At 37.2% G+C, this 12,649-nt stretch overlaps 1 protein-coding gene across 2 annotated transcripts in view; it reads left to right on the top strand.

The window, feature by feature from the left end:
* The window catches only part of LOC105258009 (transmembrane and TPR repeat-containing protein CG4341), a 199,560-nt gene that overhangs the window by 76,071 nt on the left and 110,840 nt on the right, over positions 1-12,649 (top strand). The gene's annotated exons all lie outside the window — the stretch shown is intronic.

Here is a 12,649-nt window from a genome sequence, read left to right as displayed (position 1 = left end):
CTATTTGATAGTTATCTCTTCTTCTGCCGTAATGATTTTGCGTTTATTTTAATAGTAGAGGATAAACGCATTTCTCTGATATATTATATAATGAAAGTAGTAAAGTTTTTCGATTATGTATAAAATGTGTGGGTGGTAATCACTGTCGATCTTTTTTTATATAATTTTTGATTAAGAATACATTTTTCACTTTCGTCCTTTTTCATGAAAATGTCATTTTCATTCACTGCCTCGATATTGAAATAATCACTAATTTTCCTTTAGCGTAGTCTGTAGCTAAGAACAGTCACACGATGGTTTTGTCCGAGACATTCTTATATATCCTCATTTATTTTTCATGCGAATATTAATTGCTATCGGAGATTACGATTGTTACTGAGTCGCATTTAGTTGCGATCGATATCCATTATCGCGACCCGCATTAAGAGAGTCCTTAGTGCTTCTGCGCGAAAAAATTAAGGACCGCGACTCTTTGTTCGATCGTTCGTACAATATTGTAAATATTCGCATAACGATAACTTCCACTTCAAGCATCGTTAGCAAGAACATCGTCGTCCTTAACTGCCTCTCATTCTGATAGCGATGGTAGAGAAGCAAGAAAGTGGAAATAGTTTTCGACAACGACCTCAACCCAGAAGAACTCGACACCCCGATGGGAGCACTCCGCAAATCTAATCTTCCAGGTTCACAATTTTTCCTCCGCACCTTTCTCATCGCCTTTTACCTTGATAGTGCAAGAAACTTGGATCGTTCGCGCTGCAAAATCGTGAAATCGCTCGAAATTCAGTATCCGCCTACCCGCGATAGACTTAGATAGATTGTACAAAGTATTGTTTCGAAGAGTTTTTAAAAATATTATATTATTGTATATATATGTTATATAATATGCATGTGATTATTTTACTGACAAATACATATATTACACATATTAATTATAAATAAAAAGAAACAAAATAAAATGAGATGGAAATTAATTTTACAACAATCTATTAAGTTTTTTTTAATAGAAATCACTATTTATCAATGATTATTTAATCACCGAATTCGAAAATGTGATTTTTTTTTAATGCAATGTTTTAAAATTTTCTGCTAAATTTATTGATATTTATTGATTTTGTAATGATAAATAATTTTTAATATACTTAGATAATTTATTTTCGAAAGTAGTTGTGCCTATTTATCTACTTATCTCTTCACAATTTTTATCTTATATTCAAAAGCATGTTTTAGGATTGTGTATCATACTTGTATCACTTTGATAATTATTATCAAAAACACACAATTAAGATCAAATGATCAGCCTCTTTATACGTTTCTTATTAACGTTTGATACGTTGGTATTCGATTCTGTGCACAAAATGCCGATCATAAATTGCCTAAACGTTGAAAGTTAGCTCTTGGAAGTCAAACAGTCGACCCCCCGTTATCACACAAGGGTGGACGATTCAACTAATTTTATACGCTCTGCGCCCGAAGGCGGACTTCGTAGAAATTATGGCGAACGTAATCGATAAAGGTCTCATGTATATTCATATTTGGCTTGAATGGCTGACCAAAATGACCAGTCAGATAATTGCCACTGCGACCAAATCAAAATGAACTTAGGCTGCTAACCTAAAAGCTGATTTCCTTCTTAAAGCTCGTGTAAATAATCAAAAAATTAAACGTCAGTGCGTGATATTGAACAAATGAGGGAAAGATCTCATTATAATTTATTCTACATGAAAATTAAAATAAAAAATAAATTTTAGCTCATTTTTTTAAAAGTCCATGTAATCAATATCAAGGCTACTACGAACATATATTTATAATCATACATCTCATTGATGTCATTATTTACAAATGTTTATATATAAAATTAAAGTTAAATCTTTGTTAAAAAACGTAGTGAAAATCATAGCAGTATAAAAATTAAAAATTTAATATTGCTCAGTTTCGAGACTAAAGAAATCGCTTTTAGTCCGTTAATGTAATATGAACGATTTCACGACTTCTTGTATGACACTTCTAAGTAGTTGACCAAAGAGTGGAAGCCCAGAACAAAATTTAAGAAAATGAAATAACAAACAAAATGTCAGATGCCGAGGAAAGAAGTACGATGCAATTCTACAGTCGCGCGATGGAAGCGAGAAGAATCTCCCTTGTAGTTAACGATCTTTTCGCGAGTCGAGAAAGTCTAGTTCCGCAACTATTTTCTCGTTACAATTATACTTCGCGGTACTTCCTTGTTCACGCTCTTTAATTTGCTGTGCTAAATTTCGTGTGACCGATTCACTTCTAACTTTTCACAGTATTGTTCATCTATTTCTCTCGCGTTTCTTCTACTAAATCGCGTGAGCGTCATAATTGGACTTATCAACAGGTCACAATACTGGACTGGCAGTGCTCGTTGATATTACGGTTTTATATCCGCTTAATTTTTCCGCGATATAATTTATTAAAAAAGTTTTACATCATATCTGCATAAATTATTCGAGAGTAGTTTTTTTATTTTAAATAAGAAATGCTTGTTATATATTTTAAAAATTATCAATTATTTAAAAAAAATTAAAAGTTTTGGGATACATTACGTAATTTAAAACATTCTTTTTTTTAAGATTACTAAAGTGAAACACAAGTATATGGTGAGATATTTTAGACCGTACATTGTTTACCGACGTGATAAGAAAAAGGTCGCTATCACCTGTACTAGTGACTAACCAGAAAGCCTTTGTGTACATGTGCACGCGCCTGCATGTGACAGCTTTAATATACCGCAGAGCTTGGACCTCTCTCTCTCTCCTTTTCTCTCTGTTGTCACGGGGGCTATTCTCGATATTCATTATTAATAAGGCGCGCGAATCTATTTAGAATGAAATAGAAATTATCACCACAATGTCACAGATATCGAGATATCTAGGAAAGTTAATCAGCGTCGTACAAAATTAAAAAGGAAACTCCCATTGAGTTCCATTTTGCAACTTTCATAAAACTTAAAAAAAAGTAAAAAAAAAGGATAAAGAGAGAAACAAAAAAGAAACGCATCTATAGTCGATCTGCATCAGCAGGTGTAATATACGCGTTCGCGTTGGTTTAGATTAAAGAGAGTCTTATGCGAGCTACACCGTAGCGTTATTAATCTTCGAGGAAAGTCTCAGCGGGACGGAAAAAAGGCCAGAAGAGAGCGGAGGGCTCCTTGGAGGAAAATGCCGGCGGGTTTGCTGAAACGACGCGCGAGTCGCCTCTGTCAGATCTTTCTCTCTTTTCTTCAGTTTATCTCGCTCGCTGCCGTCGACGTCGTCATCATCACGTCGACAACCCAATTTTTTCGTTCGCCACGATCGATCCCGCTCTCGTCCTTGCGAAAATTCCAGTTTAATGTGTGCCTTCTTCTCACGCTGCTCATACAAGATGAGGGTGACGTGAAATCGTCGCCTCCCGCTGCATTCTGTTTACCAAGAGACACCTCTATTTAATCCCGGTTAACTTGTATTTCCCGGCGATGTTTCTCGGACAATGTCCGAGTGGTAATAGCTCCGCACTCGCTTGAGGAACTCGGTCAGACCACTGCAGGAACGCGAACTACTGCTGGATACGCAGGTGGCTTATTAGCGTCAGCTTTGAGCAATGGCATGTCGAGTCCCCTTGGAATGAGCGCGATGCAACAGATTCGCGAAGAAAGAGAGAAACTGTAGTTTATCTTGTAGATTGAACGTTCACATTCCTCACAGTGTAATGTACTTTTCCATTTTTAAAGGTTTCGAGATACATTGCACAGCCTCTTGCACGAAAACACTGATGATAAATCAGATATATTTGAAGAGTCGAAATAATCAAGGAAAAGAGTCTATTTAGTGAATAAATCTCAAATCTAATATTATATCTTTTTATATCTTGCGAATTTCAAGACATTATAATGTTGTTCTGTATAAAAAGATATCTTTTTTGTTTTTGAAAATAGATATTTCAAAAGATTTATCTACGATTTCTTTCTCTTTTTATATTTATATGCATTCCGTATTTTAGTAATCGCATATGAGAATAAATTAATACATTAAACCGACATTTTCTGCGAGATATATGTTTAGAAATGTTATTTGTTCAATGAAGTGTTATGAAATTCTCCTAACACGGGAAAATTAATGAACGATGACACATGATAACACGTTCGATTCGGGCTATTGCATTTGATCATAATATCTCGTGAATACAAATTTCTCGTAATTTCCACAAATATGTATATATATACATGAACACGAAACTACGATGTAAACGCGTGTATATATTGGTACTGTTATATCATTATATTAAATCGTGTTAACTCCGTTGCTCCGAACCATTCATATTTCATTTATGTTCCATTCTATATCCGACTTTTATCTTTAGAGCGAAACATAATGGAAATTGATAAGAATTATCTCCTGTTAATACATTGTGTCGTCGCGCGTGTTATATATATATTAGAAATCGAAATACGAGCGAGAGAATTAAAAGCATTCCATTTTAAATTTTCGTTGCCTTCGAAAGCTGTCGAAACGACTCTTGAGTGCTATACGAGAAGAGAGTTTCTAAAATCTGGATTAGCTACAGCCTCTGATACTAAAAGCAGATGGAAATTCTGGATTTACATTAGAACGTGTTGACCTACAGGCCTGCACTCAAGCTTAAAGTTAGCTTGCTCTGAGTGGCAAAGGAAAAGTTAAGCCTCGCTTTGTAAAGTTTTCTCATCTGTTGCGAATTTTATCGTTACCTTTCCCGTGGGTAACGACAAATTAATTAGTCATGAAAAACGTCGCCTTAAGCGCGAGCGTGATCTAAAATATTAATTAGACTCGCTTGCGCTGCAGTTAGGAATTCACTTAACCGGCAATGCTTTCAATCTTTTAGTGCGGCACAAATACACGCACATACGTATATATACATGCGCATACCTTCAACAATTGCATCATGCGAATATTGAAAAGTCGTCGACTCAGAGAAGATTTCTTTTAAAAGGAGCTATTTCTTAAAAGATTTCTTAAATTTATATCTGATGCTTCGTGAAATGCTTTGCGCATTTCCTTTATCTTTATAGAATTCAAATTATATTCGGAATAATTCCTAACATCTCTCAATTTTAGATCAAAATCAGCTTTATTCCTTGCATTCGTATTGTATTGTATCTTCTCATTATATCGCTCTATGCACAATCCGTCTTGTTTGTAAATGGTATCCCTTCTTGTTTTCGCCGATTTCCGCGAGCCACGAATTCTTCATTAGTCTTGACGGAGCTTGAATGAAACCCCTATGTCATTGGGCTCTCCATCGGTCATGCTGGAATAGTCAGAATACCAGAACACTTCCTCACGAGGAATGCTAAGAGGAGTTAGATTGTGACGTTTCATTAAGACGACAAAGGCGCGTTCCATTTCCTCTATATCTATATACATACATACATACATACATATATGTATATATGTGTGTACATATGTATCTATCCGGATTTGCTGTGTCCCCCTTGATCGCATTTTGCAGACATGGAAGTACCCAGAATGACCGACATTGATCGTAAAGGCTTTTAAGCACAAATTGGAGTCTAACCGTAAACACATTATGCTCTATTCGATTCAGTCTCATCGATCTTTCGCATAACGAATTAATAGCGCATTGCTCGAACTGTGCATAATAACAATAATTAATTGTGACATTCCTATCACGTGTACAAGCTTTTCAACTACCATTTGAATCTTCGAGTTTATATAACATTACGATACGTTAAAAAGATAATAAAAAAATAAGAAATAAAAAAGATACGTCGCTTTAATAAATATGTAAATTTTTATGGACTTTAAAATGAAAATAAAAAGTTTGGACTTTTTGTGATTTAATATTATGCGTGATTCATTCAGCAATTAAATCGAAAATTCATACAATGTAAAGAGAAGTATTAATTAATACATATATGAGAATAATTCACTTAGAGTAAGAGCCCCATCGCGGAATATATCATCTTTATCAATTTGCCGCTTCAATTGTCAGAAGCAATATTTTTCCGGCCGCGCGAACCATCACATCGGTCAGTCCAACCGCGATCGATCGATAACCCGCGTGATGACAGAACGACATGTGACGTGACACGCGAAACTTGACCCGGTTCTGTCCCGCCCAAACGGTTTCTCTTGCGCTCTCTCTCCTTCTCTCTCTCTTTCTCTCTCATACACATTCTCTGTTATATGCCGGAAATGAATCGTCAATGATCCTAATGACGCCGGCATTTCGAGGCCATCCCGAAGCGTGAGCATCATTAAACCGACGCGTTTCATGAAATTCAGGTCAACGTTATTTTGTCGAAATAATAGGCGCGACAGTCACATTGTTTTGTTGGAACCACCAATGTGCGATATTCCAGCGACGTATACGATATTATCTAGTCATCTCATGAATCTACCGGTGCTGCCAATCTCGGATATCAAAACCATTGTATAATGACAAACAAAAGATGATCTTCAGACACGATAAACACATTATATATATTAATTTAATATAAATTTTATTTGCAGATAATCGATTGTCTTAGATTCTTTACCGCGAGTCTTCATTCCGCAAACGATACAACGCACTGAATGAGTCCTTAAAACCAATGTTTCATAATAATTTCACTTGGTTTGAAACAGCGAATTATCGGAGCAGAGTTTGGCGCCAAAGTTGAAAGACAGAGGGAGAGAGAGAGAGAGAGAGAGAGAAAGGAATCGAAGGCGAGAATTAATCGTTCTCCGCGTTCGCCGTGTGTCCGGTTATATTCGTGCGATCCGATAATTACAGATCGCCGCGAAACAATAACGAGTCCGCGCCGCGCCGCGTCGGTCGTGCCGTCGAGCGCAATATTTTACTTCTGCCCGGGCAACACTGACGCCCGGCTAATATTTTTCAACCATGGTCGAGCAGCCAGCCGGGCCGTTTATCGAGGGTTCCTGACACGTGAAATCCATCGTAGCCGTAGTCTTTTCCTCCTGGCCCGATGTGCACGAGCGAGCGGGCGAGTGAGCGTGCGCGTGAGCCCAGACTCACCCTTGTACACCTCCCACGAGATACCGCCGACCTCGGTTACAACCCCCCCCCCTTTTCCTCCCTCAGCCGGAGTCTCGGCTCGATCCCGGCTTTTTTCCGCGATTTTTTACACCCCGTAAACAGCACGCGTGCGATTGCTTTCGCGAAATTAAAAATAGACCGGGACTCTCTCCGCCGGATCTGCCGTTGACGTACGAATTTTTATTTCGCGTTACCAAGGGTGGTTTTTCTTGTCTCGGAGTAAGCGCGTTACGTTAATGGTAGGACTCTGTCCTGCGGCATGATGGAAGATAGAGCGCTCCCGAAATCCCTCAAGAATCTTCCCAGTATCCGATAAACAATTTCGGATAGCTCGGACGTGCCCTTAGATTCTTGGTTTTCGCGTCCGCATCTTTCTTATCCGCACCCTTGTCAAAGCAAAGAACTGTCCATCGGGTTTTGACCTATCCTCCAAATAAAGCCTTTCGACAGAAAAGCGGGAGCAAAGGACATGATGGTCATGATTTGATCATAAATAAGTGAATATCTCTTCTATCTCTCGATTGATGAGATGTTAGTCGAAAAATAGCTTAAAATTCGCGATTTTAGTAAATTCCCAGATATAGAAATAGAATAATTAATCTTTAGTAGTTTTATAACTTGAAAGCATTTTGAGAAATGGAATTTAAATACTTTCCCATTTTTAGTTGATGCTCTATATAATTTTTGTAATCATTGATGTTGGATGAAGTTAGAAATAATTATAACTAATAATTAATATTCCACATTTGTGTTTTAAAAAGTATCCGTAGAAAAATAATGACAAGTTTGTGCGAGTTTGCAAATATTTGCAGGGAAAAATATTCATATGTGATTTATAAAATTGACATTAAATATATCTTGATATAAAATCAAAGAGTTAAACGGTGACAATATTTCAGATATAGCGCGATGACTAGGCGATGGCGTTACTCCCTGACATTTGTCAAAATCTGTCAGGAACATGACCCGCAGATAAAGAAACTCGTTGCTCATGTTAAAATTATTATTGATGATCGCGATGTACAGTGACTTTGCGCGATAACATTGAAGCGAAGGAAGAATAACGCGATTGTATTGCCTGATATAAATATCGATTTTCTTTTCATATCAATCCCACTTGTGCGTATTTACACCCTAAGAGATAATATCGGCGCGCAATTTTAGCATAACCATATTTATTTAAATATGAAAATGTGGGGTATTTTCGGAGTGTCATCAGAAATATTTTACTCGATGGTGCTTTTTGACATTCATTGGCTGTTGCATATTCTATCGATGGAAAGTACTTCCTGCAACGAAAGGGCATAATATATAACGCTCCATTGATATATTTTGGAAAATCTATGCACGCGATTCGCTTATTCGCACTCACGGTTTTCCATATTTTAGTTAACGAGAATCCACATGGCGTAATATGCCATCATCGAAAATGGTTACAGCACTTGTCCGTGTAACGTAAAACCTTGCCTAGCAACATAGTAAAGGGATTACATTAAGTAATTGAATATTGTCACGGCAATAACGTATTCGTGCTGTACGCGCCCAGCATTCTCTCGACATTCTCCAAATTCCCCGTAATATCCTTCGATAAAGCGCTCTCTACGATTACATTGCGTCAATCATCGAACAATCGATTATCGAGTATGATAACGCTATATATCCATCTCTATCTTTCTCGGAAACGACAATTTCACATAGTCCGATTATCGTTTAAATAAATTACCGCGAATTTATGATTTGTCGAAGATACGATCAGTGTTTATTAGCGGCTTATTCGAAGCTAATAATGGCAAATGTACAAATCAATAGCGAATCATATGGTCAAGTCGAATCTGATTTAATTTTGAAATGAATTTTCAGATAAGTAAACAATGCACGCTGAATGTTTAATAAAATATAATCATTTATCAATTTTATAAATACTGAATAAATATCCAATTAAAAATAATGAATAAATATCCAAATAATTTTTCATAATTTTATCATAAATTCGAAAAATTTTTATATATCGTTCCATTTACTTTACGATGATGACGTGAGATAAACTATAACTATAAATTAAAACTATACATATGTCGTCATTCGAAATATTTATCGATCAGACAAATGACAGGCGCTTCACGTAAAAGGAGGTGCGTGTGTCATCCCGCCTGGATTTTTGCCTCGTGGAGTTAGGCCTCGTTCTCAGCCCGTTGAAGTTTACGACGCTTGGCCGCATGAATCTTATCTACGTGCCGCAGGCACTACCTTCTCCATCTTCTCGCGCCCCTTCGCCATTCCTTCCGTAAGGTCCTGGCCGTCCCGCCCGATCGATCTCCTTTTAGCCCGCTGCCACGTCTATCAGGTTTCCCGTTTCATTTCATCAAGTTGATCCGGACTTTCGACGCCTTCGCTTTCGCCCTCGCACCCGCACACGATCTCTCGTGTGAGTCGAGATAGAAGGATTCCCTCTCTCTTTTTCTTTTTGGCTCTCTATCTCCCTCTTCTTTTCTCCGCACTCTTCTCTCTCGGCGATAAACGCCGTTCTAACTCTCTCCTTTCATTCTACCTCTCTCCCTTTTTCCTTTTCTCATATCCTTTTGCTCTTTTCGTAAGCCAGCATTGACACGACCAAGTAACTTCTTATGCCATCCTTTACCCCTTCGTCCTCTCCTCCGTCATACGGGGTTTCCTGCTTGCTTTCTTCCGTTCACCTACCGCCTGCCATCTCCCGAGTGGAACGTTCTACTTAACAATAGAACGCCGAATGGAGAGAGAGCCGGCATCAACCCTCAATCAACAATACCTCTCCGCGATTCTCTCGGGGGCCCCGGATATATATACGTTATGTCTCCCCGCGGAGATCTTATGTGCGCGCCATAGAAAAGACGGTATCATCGTTGATTCCACCAACAGCTACGTTTAGACTCCCTGCGGCGTGGCAGCGAATTGGATCTGCCGACTGGGAAGAGGAGGAAAGGGAAAGAGCAAAAGTCATCGACGAGGAACGATGCAGAGGAAAAGAAAAGAAGCTTTGAACAATCATATGCGATACTCATCCCGTTACCCATCCCTCTCGAATGTACGACCGCAATTTGAGATCCTGCCATCAGAGAAATGGGATTCATCCGATTTATTCCTACCTATTGTACAAACGAGAGGGCAGGGACTCTTTAGCTTACTTTAAATTACATTAGAGCGTCTCAGTGATCGATATATAAAACTAACATATATATTTCATGCATTTATATATTCTTATATATTCTCGTGTTTAAGTCTATAATTAATGTGTATTATCGATTTTGTTTTATTAACAAAATCTTGATATCGAATTTCTAATATTGATTAAAAACGATTATATTTTTCTATCATAACATATAGTTTTCTTTCTCTATTAAACCTAGTAAATAAAAAATAAATTTGTTGATAAGCCGCGTTACACTTTTGCAATTTCTCAAGTTTGTTTTACGAAATGACTCATCGAGAGTTGGAAAATTCACAGAGCTCGGTCCTTTATTAATCGCAGGCTTTGCGTTATGGTCTCGCGGGCCCAAACGATAAAGCGTCCCTGAAGACCAGGTTTCTATGGTCCGGATGACTTCAATAAGATTGCACGACGTTCTTGTCGCGGTACAATTACTTGGACCACGGAAGGTTGCTGTGGCCGCCCTTTCATTTATCAGACTGATCTCGTATCCTGCCTTCCACGGGGGATTTCCTATTTATTCATCGTGGCAATTCGTGCATGGCTGCATTACGTTCGCCGTAATTTTGAATTGTATCTTGAAACTTCCTTAAATCTTTATATATTTTTGTTTTACGAATTATCAAGACTATTTGATTAAATATATGCTGAATAAATATTAAATAAATTTCATCGATCTATGCAAACACATACACATACAAATCTCGATATTATAAATTCTGAAACTATAATCATCGCATGTATCACTGTTCGCAACGTGCAATGCCTGTACATATTAATGTATAATTTTTGAGAAATATATTAATGAATATATATTAATGAATAATTTTTGCAGATTTTTACTTATATTTGGGAAACGAATTTTACCAGACCAAAAAATTTGAACGAACTTTATGTATTTTTTAAATAAATTCTTTTAATTTTCAATGCAAACTGTGCTTTAGTAGCGTGGTAAATTTAAAATTGTAATTCCATAAAAATTAAATCCACTTTTAAATGAAATTTGTAAAAACAATTCATTTACGTAATTATATAATTGTTTGAAGAAGGGATGTCGACTGTATATTTCTGGCAAAATGTTGATCAGATCTCGTGTTTCTAATTATCATTTACATAGTAATGATTGACGTTCCTTTTAAATGTCCCAGGACTCTTGGTATTCACACTGAATGTAGTTAAGACGAATTTCATTTGCGCTTTGTGTCGAAGCTGAGAGTAATTTGGATCTAAAAGAGATAATCGTTGCTTCGACGTTGGAAACGAAATTATACGACCATTTCTCGAGACAGATCAACGGAATAACGTTAGCTTTATGTAGATGTGTCTGGACGATTTATATTCAGACGGCGGGACCATGATGAGACCATCTCTTTTATTAGCGCAGTCGGACGGGTACCTACGGGAAATCCTCTGTTTTTCTTTCCGACGGCCGTAATATTACAAACTTGGGCTCCCCTGAGTAAACAGTTGACTGTTCTTTGCGCGCGCTGTCTGACGTTGAAACATTAAATCCCATGAAACGGGTGTCATCTACGCATAATTTCAGGAATTTTCGCATTGTCAGCCATGTCATTCGCTGACGAAATTGGAATTCCGCGCATTTACATATGCATACAATACACAAGCTGCTGCGATAATATTCCAAGCGCTCTGATTCAAACACACGCGTTTCACGTTACAAAAATTATTTCAATATATATTTTTTAAATATAATGAAAAATATTCCAATATGTCTTAAATCTGTTACAATTAAATTTGTTATAATTTCGAGCACGGATAAATGTTAATATTTATGAGGAGAATAAGGTATTTCAGCAGTACGTTTCATGTTCCATCATGAGTAGGATTTGCTTAAATACATTACGCGTTAGACCAGCTTATACGCGAGTACGTTTGTGCGCGCTATTGCGGAAACTCTCCATTCGTAAACCGACATGATTTGCAAGATGTTTTAAAGATCGATTGCAAATGCATCTTCCACGAGGATTCGCATTTCTCTTTTTGACGTGGCTCGCTTTGGCAAAGATCTGGCGTGCGTTTTTCAACGTCACGCTCGAGCACATTGGATCTGTCGATAAAGAACGCAGTAGCGGCTTTTACAACGTTTCCCAGGATGAAGAAACGATGCCCATTGAAACATCATAAAGGGATACAAAAAGCGATGTGAATATCTAAGTCATAAGACGTCAAAAACAAAGGAATTTGACAGTTAAGCAGCGAAGAAAACTCATTAATTTTATACAGCTCTTATCATTTTTATCGATATTTGTTCCATTTAAAAACTTTGAATTTATGACATTGATGAGAAAACGTGAAAATATCTTTTATTCTTCATTCAATTTTACGATGGATGAAATAAATAATAAAGTCATTTTATATCCAAAGATATGATATTCATTTAAGAAGCTCAGCATCAAA

The sequence above is a fragment of the Camponotus floridanus genome, unplaced genomic scaffold (genome assembly GCF_003227725.1).
Source record: "Camponotus floridanus strain SB8 unplaced genomic scaffold, Cflo_v7.5 scaffold5, whole genome shotgun sequence".
Taxonomy (NCBI): Eukaryota; Metazoa; Arthropoda; class Insecta; order Hymenoptera; family Formicidae; genus Camponotus; species Camponotus floridanus.
Note: the sequence above shows the minus strand (reverse complement) of the source record. Positions and strands in the feature narration are given on the sequence as shown.